The following is a 17496-nucleotide window of genomic DNA, read 5'->3' on the forward strand; positions in this document are numbered from 1 at the left end:
ACAGTGATAATTTCAGTGAATGAGAACAGGCCAAAGCGTTAAAAGCTGCATTGTCTAGTGCTTCTCAAACATTAATGTCCATAAAAGTCGCCTGGGTAGCTTGTTTAAATGCAAATTCTGACTCAGTAGCTCTAGGCTGGACCTGAGACTATTTGCTTCTGACAAAGCTCCCCCTGGACGATGCCTGATGCTGATGCATTGAGTAGCAAAGGGCTACATTGGAAGGTCTTTGAGTGCAGTGTCTCTGGCTGTCTTTCACACCTCATTCTAGACCAGTGTCTGGCCCACTGCTTAGCATGCTGTAAATGCTCAACAGATATCTTTGATATGAATAATTAGTTGTTGAACAGACATAATTAAAGAAGAAGAAAAGAATATAGGGAAGAAGTACATTCACTCAACTCAATTTTTATCTTACATAGCTTTGGTCAAATCATTTTTAAATCCAACTTTGCATCCTGGCCATCAAACCAATCCGTATTTGAATATTCCTCTCCTTCCCCTCACGTTAGGCCATTTTCCCCACTGCATACACATAAATGCGTGCTCATCTTTTAAATCACGCCGTAATCTGTTCCTCTTCCCTCATAAACCTAGGGCCACCAGCCCCTTCAGCTCAAGTCCCACTTCTTCCAGGAAGTTCTGCCCAGCTTCTTCAGCCATAACCAATACACCTTCCCAGGAGGAAGGGTCCTCACAGTTCTTTTTGGACAATGAAAGTAGAGAAAAATGACACATGAGCAGCTCCATAGCAGAGACAATTAGTCAGATTGATGGCAAAGTTGTGAAATGCCCTTTTGTCAGCGTAGAATTCACTGAGAGGGCGGTTTTGTATTTGCACAGTCCCTGCTAAGTAAATAAAGAAAATTAATCATAAACAAATAAATAAAATACCCTCCTATTCATTAGAGCTATTATTAAAAGCCTGTTTCATAGAGAAATAAAAAGATCTATATCCCATACATACCTCAAGCCATACAACAAAATATATTACAGGGAGATCAAAGGTTAAATGTAAGTATCTTAATAATAAAAATAGAGAAAAGCATAGACAATATCAATATGAACTCTAGACGTGTAAACATTTTGTTTAAGTTAACTAAAGCAGATCAATAGAAGACAATTAATAGACTTGACTATACAGAACTTGAAAACTATTTACATTAATGCCAAAACAAAATTCAAAGCAAACATTACACCTAAAATTTTTTAACAAAGATGACAAACACAGGTATAATATACTAACTTTTTAAATGGTCCTGTATATCTATTATAAAACATAAAGAACCTTTTAAAGATCCTTGGACAAAAGACAATATAATCCACTCCTCCCCAAAATTCAGATACTTAGGTTTTAGAAAAACATTCAATACTTTTTAATATGAAAAACATTTTACATACCACATTTTCCCAATGAAATTAGCCAATATATTAAAATGAAAATATCCAATGTGCCCTCATTCACTGTCAGTAGTTTGTTACAATTCTTCTGATAAAAACTTGGCAAATTGTGTGTCAGGATCATTACAAAGAGCTCTAATATGTGACTATACCATTTCACTTTTAGGAATTAATCCTAAAGAATTAATCTTAAGGTCATCAAAATATTCACAAAAAATATCTTATGAGGTACTATTTATTATAGTAAAAGCAGTAGATAGAGCATAAATTTCAACCACTAGTGGAATGGAAAAAGAATATTACAAAACCATTACTAAAGATGTGGGGAAATATGACATAACATTGAGAAAAAAATGGCTGCAATAATGCATACTATAACTCAAATACCTATTACAAATGCAGATTGATATGGAGAGGCTGTATTCCAGAGTGAGAAAGCATGAAAACGGGAAGCAGATATATGGCCTTGAATCCCAGTACCAAAGTACCAAATTCTGGTACTTTGAGTAAGTTACTGAATATTTCTGAATATCAATTTCATCATTGGCTTAAAAAGTGCATATATATGTAATTTGTCATTTTTAGAGCATTTGTGAACTAAAATATGTAAAAGAATCTAGTCTAATTTCTGGCATGTAAAAAGATGAATAAATATTAAGATTTTTACTTTCTTAATAAATTTTTATATTTTCCAACTTTCCTACAGGTTACTTTGTAATTTTGGGGGAGACTTAGAAAATTTTCTGAATGCTAATTCTCCTATTTCTACCTGCTCTTCTATTGCATCTAACCTAAAACAAACAAAACTCCTATACCCTGGCTTTACTAATATTAGTTAACAGCTCAGTAAGAAAAAAATTATATATATATAAGCCAATTTATATGATTGCTTATATGTTGCATAAATCTATTAACTCTCTGGAAATACATAATTTAAAAGACTTTGCTTGTAAATTTCTGCCCTGCAGGCCAGGAAAAAAGAACGCGATTATTCTATTTTACCTCCCAGCTCATAGCACAGAGCCAGCACGTAGATAATCATAAAAATCTATGAAATTAAATAGATCTGCAGTTATGAAATGCCAGACATTTATAGCAGATAATGGGAAATAGTTCGTGGGCAAGGGTCTTTCTGCTATGCTATATTTTAAACCAAACAGGAGGCCACTTAGTCAACTGTATCAGTCAGGATCCAATCAGCAGACAGAAATTTAATCAGGGAAATTTAATCAGGGAAAGTTTAATATAAATGTTAATAACTGTAAACGGAGAATGACACACCAAAGGGTTCTTCTAGTAATAAATGAGGAAAACCCCCAAAACGCAGGAAGAGCATATATACGTAGAATATGCAAGGAAGGGACACACACACACCACCACCAACACCTTCAGGGCTTGAGATACAGATGGTAATATTTACTAAGTTGCCACACGCTCAGAACTTGAAATGCCAGGGGAAGTCCTCCATGGGGAAAGAATGCACCTGGGAACTTGGGGCAAAGGTGTCCAAAGGAATGAGGAGGAAAACTGCTTGCTACTGGGCGCTGATCATCACAATGTCCAGCAGGACCCAGAGGAGAAACCACCTCACTGCAGGAGCCTGATGCTCTTGCATCCACCCACACACAATTCAAGAGCCTGGAGATAGAAAAGCAGTGCACATTGTAGGAGCCTGTCAAGAAAAGCACATCAGGGCCTCTTTCTTCCCCAGTGCCCTCTATTGCCTGGCCTTCTCATGGCAGCTGCAAAAGAAAAGTACTTACAGGACCCATCTCTGTTCTCACACAGTAAATAATGAGGGTGCCTTGGGAACTGGCAGACAATAAATTGATAACTGGCACAGTTCACAATTTAACTCTTCAGCTCCCACATTCACCTTTCTACACATATTTTTACTTCTTAACAATAACAAAACAGCTTTATATTTTCACCTAACAACATAAAGTTAATTCTTTTTAAAAGTAAAGAAGTTCTTACTTGCTCCCCCAAATGAGGAGAAACACAGTCCCAACAGTCATTTTATCAGTTACTGGCTTTAATAAATACTCCTCAAATACTACCACAGTGCCAGGGAATATTCTGTTAACTAAAGACTAAATTTTAAAGTTATCTTCCAATGACTTCTATATGAAATAAAAATAAGAAGGAGGTGAGAGAAGAAGAGACTTGTAAGTATATACCAATAAATGCATATGTATAATAAGCAAAAATTTGTATACGAAGCTACTATACTCCTCATCTCTGTAATTGATCACAAGGATATAACTGATAAATTCTTTCCATTCTTCCACTACCCATTTGATATTTCCCCTGCCTTCAGCTAGAACTTCTGCTGGTCAGGGTTCTTTGTCTGCTGGAGTGAGGCAAATCTTTCTGGAAAGACCTGAGTTCTCAATTAAGCTGCCGCATTTAATGTTTTTCACTACCATAGTTTCTCATTAAACTTTATCATTGAGCATGGAAGTACTAGGAAACACCATAACAGATCCTCTGGTTTTCAGATTTAGTCCTGTATATCACCACTGTGTAGCAGCAACCCAATTCCCCTTTGGCAATTTGGATAAAGCATTCCAACAAGTACAATAACACCTCTTTCTGTCTGTTGATTCACTGCCATAAAGATCCCAAATGGGCCAGGTAGCAGTCACACCTTCCAATTCAATGGAACCATCTGGTGCCCCATAGTTGAAGCATGCCTGGTTTAGAAACTAAGATTTCCAAACCAGCACACTTCAAGGTGGTTGGGACTGGAAGCAAATATTCTGCAAGAGGTTTATTGGGTATAATAGTGAGAAAATCCACTTTCATGGCCATCCCTTGACTCCTAGGTCCATGTCTTTTCGCTCTGGCAGGGATAGCATCATATAATGGTCTCTGCTTCCAAGTATATACTCATCCTATATAACAGAAGCTCATCTTCTCATGGTGTTCTCTCCCAACTGGCACTGAAACTGAGTCCTCAGTAAGCCATTCCATATATCTATTAATGCTGTAACTTCTGGCTGATAAATTATGGGGAAAGACCTACTTATTACACGGTGGTGAAAAAGATAATCCACAAAATGGATCATTCTGTCCACCTGATTATTAAGAACCTCCTCTGGAGTAGATGAACTTTGATCATCATTCACATGGGTCACAAATTCCTTCACAATCTGTGCCCATTCTGAGAGGTCCATCCACCTCTTCCCCAGATTTACCTACTGCTGACTATCAGATCATGTTTCTTTCAAGTCCCTGACCATCCAGACAGATCATTAGCAATTATGCATAAGTTAATGAAAATCTTTACCTCTAGCTATCCTTCATTGTAGGCATAGTGGACAACCATATGTATTGCTTGAAGTTTTTTCAACTGGGAGGAACTCTTCACTACTGTCATTCAGAGAACACCCCTGAGAGGAGCTGTAGTACAGGCATACATCATTTTATCGCACTTTGCTTTACTGCATTTTTTATAAATTGAACGTTTGTAGCAATACTGCATTGAGCAAGTCTATCAGTGCCATTTTCCCAACAGTATGTGCTTGCTTCGTGTCTCTGTGTCACATCTTGATAGTTCTTGCAATATTTCAAACTTTTATTATTATTGTTCTATTTGTTATGGTGATCTGTGATCAGTGATCTTTGATGTTACTATTGCAAAAAGATTATGATTCGCTGAAGGCTCAGATAATGGTTAGCATTTTTTAGCAATAAAGTATTTTTTAGTTAAGGTATGTACTTTTTTTTAGACATAATGCTATTACACACTTAATAGACTACAATGAGGTATAAACATAGCTTTTGTATGCATTGAGAAACCCAAAAATTTGTGTGGCTAGCTTTATTGCGATTTTCACTTTGTTGTGGTGGTTTGGAACTGAACTTACAGTATCTCCAAGGTACGCCTGTACTACAGCTGCCCACTTTTGAGTGGTCCCAGCATATGCAAATCACTCATACTTTCAGGACCTATCTGAGTTCAAACTCTTGTAGACCATTTTCATTTTATGATGTATTAATGATGAGCAAGCCCAAATTTATGGCCAAATGTGTCAGACAACACCCAGCTTATGATGGAAAGCTCAGGCCACATGGATGGATGTCCCATGGTTAAGAATTCAATTGCTATCAAGGCCCAGTAGTCATTCAGTGGCTCTTTCTCAAAACAGCTGTAAGAGACAGCATAGATTTTCTCCAAAATCCTAGAACGCTGAGCTATGATTCCTCTATTAGTGCTTGTCAGAGATTCCATACAGCATCTCCACTTGCCATAAACATTTCAAATACCATCGGATCTGCTGGACCATAGGGCCCAAGTGCTAGTGTGGCCTCTACGACAGCTTGAAGTTGTTGTAGATAAACTCTGGCTTTTCAGACTGTGACTTGAGCTTACAGTTAAAGGAGTTGACCTTATTATTTTGTTTCTGTACATTCTCAAGGATACCCAAAAAACTCCATCTTACACTACAATTCTTACAGATATTATTACTGCAATAATAGTTATAATTGGCACATTGGCCAAAAAAAAAAAATAAAAAGCATTTTAGTATCTTTATTTTCTCCTGATAGGTAAAATCTTTACTGTCAAAACTCAAAGCTTTCATTCAAAGTCAATCCTTGATTTAACCCAATTTTATGTTTTTGATAAGGCCTAAATCAATTTAAGACAATCAGGATGCTGTTGGTGATTTCATGTACATTGAATATCAGTTAGGCCCATTAGTTGTAATTTTATAAGAGTCCATATCCCACTTTTGAATCATAGGTTTCATAGAACAAGGATCCCAATAGTTATTGTACTATTTATACTTCAAAAGCACAGAGACTTGGAAGCCATTGTGTGTCCAGAACTTTGGGAAAGTATTTTTTCTCAAATTCTGAATACAAAAGAAAATTATTTAATACAATGCCCTGGATGTCCTTGCCTCCTGGTCTTAGGAAGTACTGCATCACTCAGTGAATGTTTAAATACTGCTCTCTACTCCCAGCCATCTAATAAGACAGGGTAATTGGCTTTACTCTGGACTAACATATTCAACAAGGACAAAATTTCTTTTCCTTCTTTTGCACTAAACGAAAACAAAAATCCTTCCTTTTGACATAGAGAAACTGGGGCACAAGAGGAAGGTGAGGAATTGTTGCCCATTTGAGGACAGATATATCTATTTCACTCATCTTTTCTTCAGCTGAGCTGAAGACCAACCGGAAGAAAATGATTATAGCTCCATCTGGACCACTGAGAAAGTAGAATCATTAATAACAAGGCAATGTAGCAGGAGACTCAGCTCTAAACCTGACTCCTGGGAAGCACCGCAGGAAAAGGAAAAATATTAGAATTGAGAGAGGCATCTTCTCTTCATCTGTTTTTTATGGTATTAAAAAAAAATGCTCAGTGTAGCTTCATCTTACAACAAAAAAACTCTTAAATGTTTGTCCTCTAAAATAACATGCTCCTGTGCTGACACAAGTATTCATGAAATGTCTCTACCCCAGTAACATTTCCTTTTCAGGGTGTAAATTAAAAAAAAAAAAACTTCAGAAATGTTTGAACTGTCCTACCTTCATACATCCAAAGAAGAGGCCGTGAGTAATCTATGCTATTGCTAACCCTGAACCAAAAGAACGTCTACCAAAAACTACCCAGGTGACACCCCTTTATTCAACATCTTCTAGTTGGAATAACTATATAACTCAGTATTGCATAGGAAAGGTGTAGCTTAATAATGAGAAAAGCAAGTCAGTAATAAAACTTTAAACATGGTCATCCTTTACGATTGTTATTTGGCAGGCAATAATAAAACCTTATTACCTAATAAGCGCTTTTACATTTAAATTCATTTTTCTACAAAAAGTGAAAATACATTGCATGTTAGCACTGCTTATTAAATATTGCAGATGAGCTGAGTTGGACACAGTGACTGTTTAGAACTAAAAAGGTTAGATAACCTCACAAGGAGAAATGAATATAACCAAAGGTCAAGAGAGTTTCAGTTTGTTTGCTCACATAGGCTCTAATTTAGAAGCAGAATCTCACAGCTGAGAAAGAGAGACAGAGAAGAAAGCATAAGATATATACTCATTTTTGTTTGTAGGAAGATTTTGGGGAAAAAAATATTTTGGAAGGATTGGATTTACCTTAATTTGATTTTGTCAAGATAATAAAACACAGAAAGAACAAATCTGTATAACTCAGAGTTTAAATTACATGCTGACTGTAGAAATGTGTGCCCTTAATAACTTTTGTTAACCTCCACAATGCCGCATCCTGTTTCTGAACATCATAGGGAAGTCTTCAGTATCCATGTACCTAGTTCTCAATACCAACCACACAGACTTCTTGTCTGGGATGGCATATTTCCTCACTCCAGAGGCTGACAATTTCAAAAATCATTCTAACTGGTACATCCACCAAAATGCCCTTATTCTCTTTTCTTCTTAACATTTCTTTTTTTTTTCCTCTTTTTTTTCATTAATCATATAAAAGTTACCTTTTGGGGGTGACACCACTGAAAATAACAGAGTAGGAAACTCCAAAATGGTTTCCACTAAAGCAATGATTAAGCTGGTAAAAACAGAATCAAGTTTGGGAAAATCCTGGAACCTAATAAGAAAATTTAAAAAGAATCAAGGGAGTGCTGAATGAAGAAAGAAGCTTTTGAAAGTATGTAAGGAAGTATTGCGGTATTTAAATTACCTTCTTACCATCCCTCACCACCACCCCCAGCTGGGTGGTAGAGATAAAGTGGTAACCCACATTTCTGGTACCGCTTGTTGATGTTAGAGGGAGAAATACAGACCTTGTCCTCAAAGAATTTGGTTGTATATTTTGACTTGAGGGATCAGCTCAGAAACTCTCCTTTGTCTTACATTAACTCAGAGCTTGCTCAAGAATGAAGGATACTCCCGGGAGCCGTTTATTGAAAGCACTGAAAGGCACATAGACTAGCCACATTCCTTAGAGCAAGGGATAAAAGTCATAACAAGCAGTAAACAGACCAAGAAACATGGGAAGGAAAAGTCTGAGAAAGGGAATACAGTGGGACTAAAATCTTTTAAAAGATATTGCACATACTGGAGAATCTAGAAGGCCACACACATGCCCAGGACCAGACACACGCTCAGTAAAGACCTGAGAAGACCATAAGCTTTCACCTCTGGCTGACATTTAGGCTCCATGTCAGCAGAAAGTGAAAGCTAAGGAAAAGTGGTAAACAAACTGGATAAGCACTGAAGGAGTGCTCCAACACAGGGTTAATCTGCAAAGACCAGGAGAGGTTATTCTGTTGTAGTAGTTGTTGTTTTGGCCACAGGCATTTAAGGAAATCCCTGTAGAATTACTAGCTAACTACTAAGCTAACAGAAAAATAATTAAGTGGCTATGAATGATAAAGAAAGCAGTCTTTACAAAAATACTTTAGAAAAGTCACTATACAATCAAACTACAACCCACAACTAGTAGCAACAACAAGCTCTAGGGAGAGGGGAGAAACTGAGTTCTAGAGTTATCATGTTAAAATATTCAAAACAATCAGTTTTTTAAAGAAATAATAAAGTATGCAATGAAACAAGAAAAGTATAGCCCTTGCACACACATACACACACACAAATTAATTAACAGATACTGTCCTGAAGGGAGCCTAAACATTGCATATGCTAGAAAAAGACTTTTAAATCAACTCTCTTAAGTATGCTCAAAGAGGTAAAGGAAATCATGCACAAAGAACTGAAGGAACAAAGGACAGCAATGTTTCACCATATTGAGAATATAAGGAGAGACAGAAAGTATATGAAGAAACCAAACAGAAATTCTGGAGCAAAAAGTATAATAACTGAAATGAAAAATTTGCTAGAGGAGTTCAGTAACAGCTCAGAGCACACAGAAGAAAGAATCAATGAACTAAAAACAGGTCAATTTAAATTATCGAGCTGGAGGAGCAAAAAGAAGATCGAATAATGAAAACTGATGAGAGCCCATGAAAAACTCTAGGATACTATTGAGTGTACCAACATACACATAATGGGAGCATGGGAAGAGAAGAAAGGAAAGAGAAAAAAGTTCAGAAAGACCAGTTGAAGAAATAATGGTAAAACCCCAAATTTGAAGATGTGAATCTGCAAATTCAAGAAGGTCAATGAATTCAAAGCAAAATAAACACAAACAGATCCACACCTAGACATATTATAACCAAACTGTCAAAAGTTAAAGAATCTTGAAAGAAGCAAGAGAGAAGTGATTCATCATATACAAAGGATCTTCAATAAGATGAAAAGCTGATTTCTTATCAGAAAAGATGGAGGTTAGAAGCAGTGGGACAACGTATTTAAAATGCTGAAAGAAAAAAATCATAAAACAACTTAATATTCAACATAATAATTTGTCCAAAATGAAGAAGGTCAACAAAGTGCTGGAGTAGACAGCTCCATGCTCTCAATCCTCACAGAAACATTGAAAAACAAGTAGAAACTATCACAACTAACTTTGTCAGACTCTGGAAAATAGTCAAAGGTTTATAGCAACCAAGTGAACACTGAATCAAGAAAAAAGAAACTTAAAATGCTCCTGGCATTCAAGAGAGTTTTTGACCATATCTGTCAAATATTGGCTAATCATGAGCTAAAGGAACAGAGACTTCATTGACCACACATAAGGAATACAGTCTTTGCAAAAATAGTTTGGAAAAGTCACTAAATAAAATGACTAACATTGCCTTTCAAAATAAAAATAAAAAGACAGGAAAACCTGAGGAAGGAGTGAATTTTATTTCCAAAGTAGCCACATTATAATACCAAAATGTCTAGTTTTCAACAAGAAAAAATAATCACAATGTACACAAAGAAACAGAAAAGTGTGGTCCATTCAAAGGAACAAAATAAGTTGACAGAAATTACCCTTGAGGAAGCCCAGATTTTGGCCTTACTAGAAAAGACTTTAAAACAACTATCTTAAGTACACTCAAAGAGTTTAAGAAAAACACGGACAAAAACTAAAGAAAAACAGGAAAATAACATAGGGTCAAAATGGAAATATCAACAAACAGGTAGAAAATATAAAAAAGAACAAAGCAGAAATTTTGGAGCTGAAAAGTACAATAATTGGAATGAAAAGTTTAGTAGAGGGGATCAACATCAGTTCTGAGCAGGCAGAAGAAAGAAAACGTGAATCTGAAGACAGGACAACTGAAATGATCAATTGTGAGAAACAGAAACAAAAAGATTAAAGAAAAGCTAACTAAGCCTAAGGGAACTGTAAGACATCATCAAGAACACCAGCATAACCATTATGGGAATCCCAGAAGAAGAGAGAGAGAAAAGGACAGAAAAAATACTTGAAGAAATAATGACCAAAACTGTTTCAAAACTGATGAAATGCATGAGTCTACAAATCCAAGAAGCTCAATAAAATTCAAGAAAGATAAACTCAGAGACTCACAGCTAGACACATTGTAATCAAACTGTTAGAAAACAAAGACAAAGGGAGGAGGTTGAAAGTTGAGAGAAGCAACTCATCATGTGTAATAAGAGATTTTTCATTTGAAATCAGGGTGGCCACAAGGAAGTGGAAGGACATGTTTGAAGAAAAGAATTTGTTAACCAAGAATTCTATATACAGTTAAACTCTCCTTTAAAAATAAAGGATAAATTAAGACATGCTCACCTAAACAAAAGCTGAAGGAGTTTTCTAATACTGGACCCCCCTAGAACAAATGCTAAAGGCAGTCTTTCAGGCTGAAATTAAAGGGCACTAGACAGTAGCTTGATGATCTCTGGTATAGGTAAACACATATGTAAATATCAAAGCCATATTAACGTATTTTTTGTTGGTAACTCCACTTCTTCTTTTCTACATTATTTTAAATAAATTCATAAAAATAATAATAAATCTGCATTACTGGGCAAATAATGATTAAAACAAAAACACAACATACCAAAGCTTATGAAATGTAGTGAAGGCAGTGCTCAGAGAAAATGTACAGATAAAATGCTTACGTTAATAAAGAAGATCTCAAATCAATACCCTAACTTTACAAATTGAGAAAAAATGTTTTGCAGTCCCTCAGTATAGTAGCAAGTATCCATATACCCAGCAGTGCTACTCCTATATATATATATATATATATATATATATATATATATATATATACACTAAAGAAATGAAAATAGGTGTTCAACAAAAACTTGTATATGAATGTTCACAGAACTATTTATAACAGCCAAAGATGGAAACAACTTAAATGTCCATCAACTATTGAATGGATAAGCAAAATGTGATCTATACATTCAATGCTATATTATTCAGCCATAAAAATGAATCAAGTACTGATACATGTATCATATGAATGAATATTGCTAATTGAAAGAAGCCAGACACAAAAGTGTCTGGTTACAAGGGTCTGGAGAGAGGGGAGAAATGGGAGAGACTGCAGGATTTCCTTCTAGAACTAGATAACGGCGATGGTTTCACAACATTGTGAATGCAGTAAATGCAAGTAAATTTACGCTCAAATAGTTAAAATGGTAAATTTTATGTTATGTGAATTATACCACAAAAAACCAAGCATCTTTCCTCATTATATAGCACCTTTTACATTTTATAGTTTAATTTTCTCTAATTCCATGACCCTTCTCTAGTGCCAATAATTTTCTATCAATATCTGCCTTTTCCAGGACAGCCCTCATAAATCAAAGTCTCCTTTAGGAGACAAATACTACAAGATAAAACAGTTTGGTTGTTACATATCCAGAAACAATTAAACCAATGTCAGTGTCATCTTCTCTAGTTGTATGATGCTGATTCACATTTGCTTTCAAACTCATTTTCAAAAAGACATTATTTATGAAAGATGGGAACTTTCTGTTTCTCTGTTGAATTGCATATTACTTGCAAACCGCTTCTTGTTTATATGTCTTATATAAAGAGGGGTCATATGAGCATAAGAAATACATGTGTGCATACAAACAGTCCTATGTTATATATATATATAAATACGCAATATATATATACATACATACATATATATATACACACACATACACACACACACACACACACACACACACACACACATATATATCTCCTCTAGTGATTCATAGGGAGCCCAAACGGTTATAAGTAGGTAGATTTCTACTAATGGGTCATAATATAGACCAAATATTATCTATCTCTCTTTCTGTATCAGCTGGTCTATTCTTTATAACTCATTTTCCTTTATGCCCTTAAGGTTCAAAATATAATGCCAATAAGCAGCATTTTACAGCATTTTGCAGCTGTATTTTTGTATTTTGCAGCAATTTACAGGTTTCTAAATATTTTCTGGAATCCTGCCTAGCCCAACACATTTCCTTTCCTTATCGTTTGTCTTGAAATGTGTAGAAACAATTAAATGGATGAAATGATAATACATATATATGTGTATATTTGTGTATGCACACACACATTTATCTTTCACTCAAAATAATAGGTGCTCATTAAATATTTTTGTCAAGGATGGAGGTAGAATTTGATAAACTGTGAGTATGGTGCAGTCTCCCTTAATAAATTTTAGTAAGAAAACTGCTGTGTTCAAAACCGTGTGATAGAAGCTTTAAAGAACAAAAAACTAAATAAGATATCTTTTCTTCAAGGAGCACAGAACCATTTAATACCAGGAAGCTTCAATAAGGGTCACAGCACTTGAGCTAGGTATTGAAAGAAGTTAGTATTTTACCAGGTAAAAATCTCAACCCAGGTAAAGGAAAAACTATAACTAAAGTCCTCAAAGCAAAAAAGCAGGTGCTGGTGGCAAGAAATGGATCCCAGAGAGAAGAGTTAAAGTCAGCAGTGGGGGTGGGGCTAGAATTTTTAGGCTTTGGGGAATTTGGTATCAAAAAATTCCAAAGTTGTTCTAAAGTAACAGCTCTGGAAATGTGGAAACCAAAGTGTGAAACTGCATCTAATTTCTCATGTGTTTTGTATTTAAGCTGCAGTGACTTTGGGGCATGTGTTCATAGTCACCAGGGATATGAAAGTTTGGAGAGTCCAAACAAAAGTTATTTTCTGCCTTAGGGATGTTTAGGTCTGTGCTCAGCTCGGTTAATTTAAGTGCTTAACTTTTACTGGTTCACTTAGTAGAAGTTGCTGTTAAAAAAAAAAAAAAACGGAAAGAAAGAAAAAACCCACTGAATCTCAATTATTATATGACCTTTTGGGGATTTAAGAGATAGTCTTGTCACTGGGTTCAAAAGAATCCCTTGCCCTTTCAGGAAACTTTTTCTTCATAGAAGGAAAGGCTTCCCTCTCTTTATTCACAGTTGTGTGTTCTCTAATAAGTGTGCCTTTTCCTTTAGGGCTGACCTGCTTTCACTTCAGTGCATGTTGTTTTCAAAGAGCCATTTGATGTACAAGAAACTTTTTGCTTAAAAATAATAAAGGAAGCCGGAAGAGTGAAATAGAAAGAAAGGGATGGAGGGAAAGAGAAAAAAATTGTTTTCTCATGTTTATTTTTGTATTTGAGGATCGGTGGAGAGATAAATATGAATGCAAAATTTTGCACTAAAATGCTCAAACTTTCAATTAAACTACAAACTTCAGGTATGTATTATTTCATTCTTCTGTAATTCTGTGCCTCATTTTGACCAAGCCAGAAGGATATAAACAGGCAAATTCCGAAGAAACTATTCTTTCTTTTAAAATGCAACAAGAAAGGAAGAGAAATTATCTCTTTATTGTCTATTTATAGAATTCAAACTCTTTCATGTGACCTTTGGAAATCCCCAGGTATGTCTGTGCCCCACCCAAATATATTTCCTGTATCTTGCTCTGTGAATCTGGCAACCCTGATTTCTGGTATCTCTGCTCCAGTAGAGTTGATATATTTATTGTAGATACATGGCTTGCTTTTGATATTGCCATGGCTACTATATAAACCATTCTCAACTTCAAAAATATTCTCTCCATTTTTTTCTATTCATCTAATTCATCTACTTAAGACCTATCTTGTCCAGGAGACCTTCCTTATTTTACTTTCTCTCTGTAAACTAACTTTATTTTCCTACATAACAGAATCAATGAACTCCAGATTTCATATTCTATATACTATAAAGCATATTAAGTATTTTTAATTCATATTACATATTTATTTCTTTAGTCAGATAAGAAGTTTTAAGAACAGAAACGATGTCATGTCCCTCTCCCATCTTCCTTCCCTAGCCCCTATTTAGTTCATAACTTGTTATTTTAAATTGGTGTCCTTCCATACTATTAACAGGAGAGAAACTGGTTAATATTTTTTAAAGGCTTAGAATCAACCAAACATAATTCACAGACACAAATACACACAGACCACTGAGCTTATACCAGGTCTCTATTTCCTTTGTGCTTTCAAATTCTTCATTTAGCGTATGAGTTTCATACAGTGATCCTTTGCAAAACTGTAATCAGGATTCACTTACATAGACATTTGTATCCTCTACCAAGGATAGTATATTAATCACTCCTCCCATCACTCTACACTGTGCTCTTTGCCAATAAACTTACAGGCAGCTTCAGAATCATTTTCAACACAGCAAAGTGCATTATAAGGTAGGCTCCAATAATTAACTGAAATTGACTTGAGAAATAAAGCCTATTTTTAATTTCTGCAAAACTGCCAGCTTCTTGAGGTCAAACACCATGCATTTTTTTTTTTTTTTTTTTTTTTTTTTTGCGGTACGCGGGCTTCTCACTGTTGTGGGCTCTCCCGTTTGCGGGGCACAGGCTCTGGACGCGCAGACTCAGCGGCCATGGCTCACGGGCCCAGCCGCTCCGTGGCATGTGGGATCTTCCCGGACCGGGGCACGAACCCGTGTCCCCTGCATCAGCAGGCGGACTCTCAATCACTGCGCCACCAGGGAAGCCCACCATGCATGTTTTATTCACCGTATCAGCTTAGATTGTATTTGTATGCATACAAGAGACACTTAAGCAAGAGAAGCTTAAGCAAGAGAAGCTTTTTTTCTCAGACAACAAAAAATCTGGAAGTAAGTAGTCCAGACATAGTCCAGATACTCAAGGAAGTAATGAAGAACCCAGGCTTCTTTTCATCTCTCTGTTGTGCTATCTTTTTGCCTTTTACCTTTATGATCACAATATGGCTGCTACAGCCCCAGGCACTGCATGCCAGTTCTAGGCAGGAAAATGGGGAAAGGACAAAAGACAAAAGCATGGGCCAGCTGAATCTAAACCTTTAAGCGGAAAGACCCTTCCTGCAGACATTCACTTCCATCCTATTGACCAATACTATATCACACGGCCAACTCTAGTTGCTAAAAACCCTAAAAGATCAAGTTTTCTTTTGCTTTGATCTAAGCACATTACCCTAAACACATTCAGTTTTTGGTTAGGGAAAAAAACAGGAAAAAATCCATCTGGGTAGATAACCAATAGTTTATTTCACAATGCTGAACTCTGAGGGCATAGCACAGTGCCTGTTGCAAAGGACACACTCAAGAATATAATGAATGAATGAATGAGTAAATTATGAACACATACAGTGATTATGGTACATTTAACAATAGGTTTGTTTTTTGTTTTTTTTTTAATCCACACAAGGTTTATTGAATTGTGTCTCTAAGTTGTTATGGCTCAGATATCTAGAGCTCCAGGTATTTTACGTACTCTCTTCATTCTTCTTAAACAGTATTTATTATGGGATTAAAAAAAAATTTTTTTAACATATTTATTAGAGCATAATTGCCTTACAATGGTGTGTTAGTTTCTACTTTATAACAAAGCGAATCAGTGATACATATACATATATCCCCATATCCCCTCTCTCTTGTGTCTCCCTCCCTCCCACCCTCTGTATCCCACCTCTCTAGGTGGTCACAAAGCACCCAGCTGATCTCCCTGTGCTACGAGGCTGCTTCCCACTAGCTATCTATTTTACGTAACAATAGGCTTTTATATGTGTATGGTGTCTCAAAGCCCAATTAAAAGATCGCAAATGACAAGTACTTAAAAAGTTGTTTAAGACTTTTAGTCCACACAGCACAGTATCACACATGATTAGGCATTTTTTTTAAGTTTTCTGAATGATTATAATGGTGAAAATTCTAAAAGAAATTGTTTTCTTTCTCTTCAAACTCATCTCAGTAGCTCTAGACTGTATCTATTAGGAAAAGCATACTTTCTTTTTCTGTCCTGTGTTATGGATTCATTTCCAGTTAAAAGGACATACTTATTTCTTCACAGAAGTATTTCAATCTATGTAATGATTACTTGTGTTTCAGGAAAGGACACTCATTATCTAAATGTGAAAGTATCGTTTACTCAGAGTAGGCAGGTGTAGATCTATTTGCTGATATGACACATCAAGATTCTTTAGCCTTGAACAGTTTCATTACTTTATGTTATCTCTTTGCAAGCAGGAATTTTTCCCATTGAAGGGAACTATGTCCCTACTACTAAGTACAGACTGATTTAATTTAGATTATTCTTTTAAAATTCTTTTAAAAAAGAAAATGAAAAGGAATTTTTTAAAAGACATTGTTTTTAAAATAGAGAAGACATTTTCTCACATGCACACATATTCACAGCAAAGGAAGTTACAGTAAAAATAAAACATAGAAAAATCCAAGATCTCTGGGAACAGATCCAGAAGGATAAGGCAAAATCACGTGTTTTTGTATAAAAGTAAGAACAGGCAATGAATACGGAATTTACTGAGTAAGATAAAAGAGAAAAGATAAGATAAAATTATTTCCCATGTCCCTCCACACTGGACCTCCAAGATACCAAAACTGCTGCCAGTGTATCTTTATCATTTTTTCATGTCAATCAGCTAATGAATGTAGAGGACACGGGGTTCCATGGGTCTCTGTCACTCCTGAATGCACAATTTCAAATGACATATATATCACCAGGCACTGTTTCAAGTGATTTACACGTATCACCTCATTTAGCCCATATAACCTTGCGATGTAGGTATTTTGTTATCATCATTTTACAGTTGAAGCACTGAGGCTGACATCATTTGCCCATCTGCCAGATGGTAATGTGGCATGTAAACGCAGGAGTCTAGCTCTAGAATCAAGGCTCCCAACCACTATACTGCATTGCCTCACCATACCTGCAATGATGCAATGCTCTTAGTC

This window comes from Phocoena sinus, chromosome 7 (assembly GCF_008692025.1).
Source record: "Phocoena sinus isolate mPhoSin1 chromosome 7, mPhoSin1.pri, whole genome shotgun sequence".
Lineage (NCBI taxonomy): Eukaryota > Metazoa > Chordata > Mammalia > Artiodactyla > Phocoenidae > Phocoena > Phocoena sinus.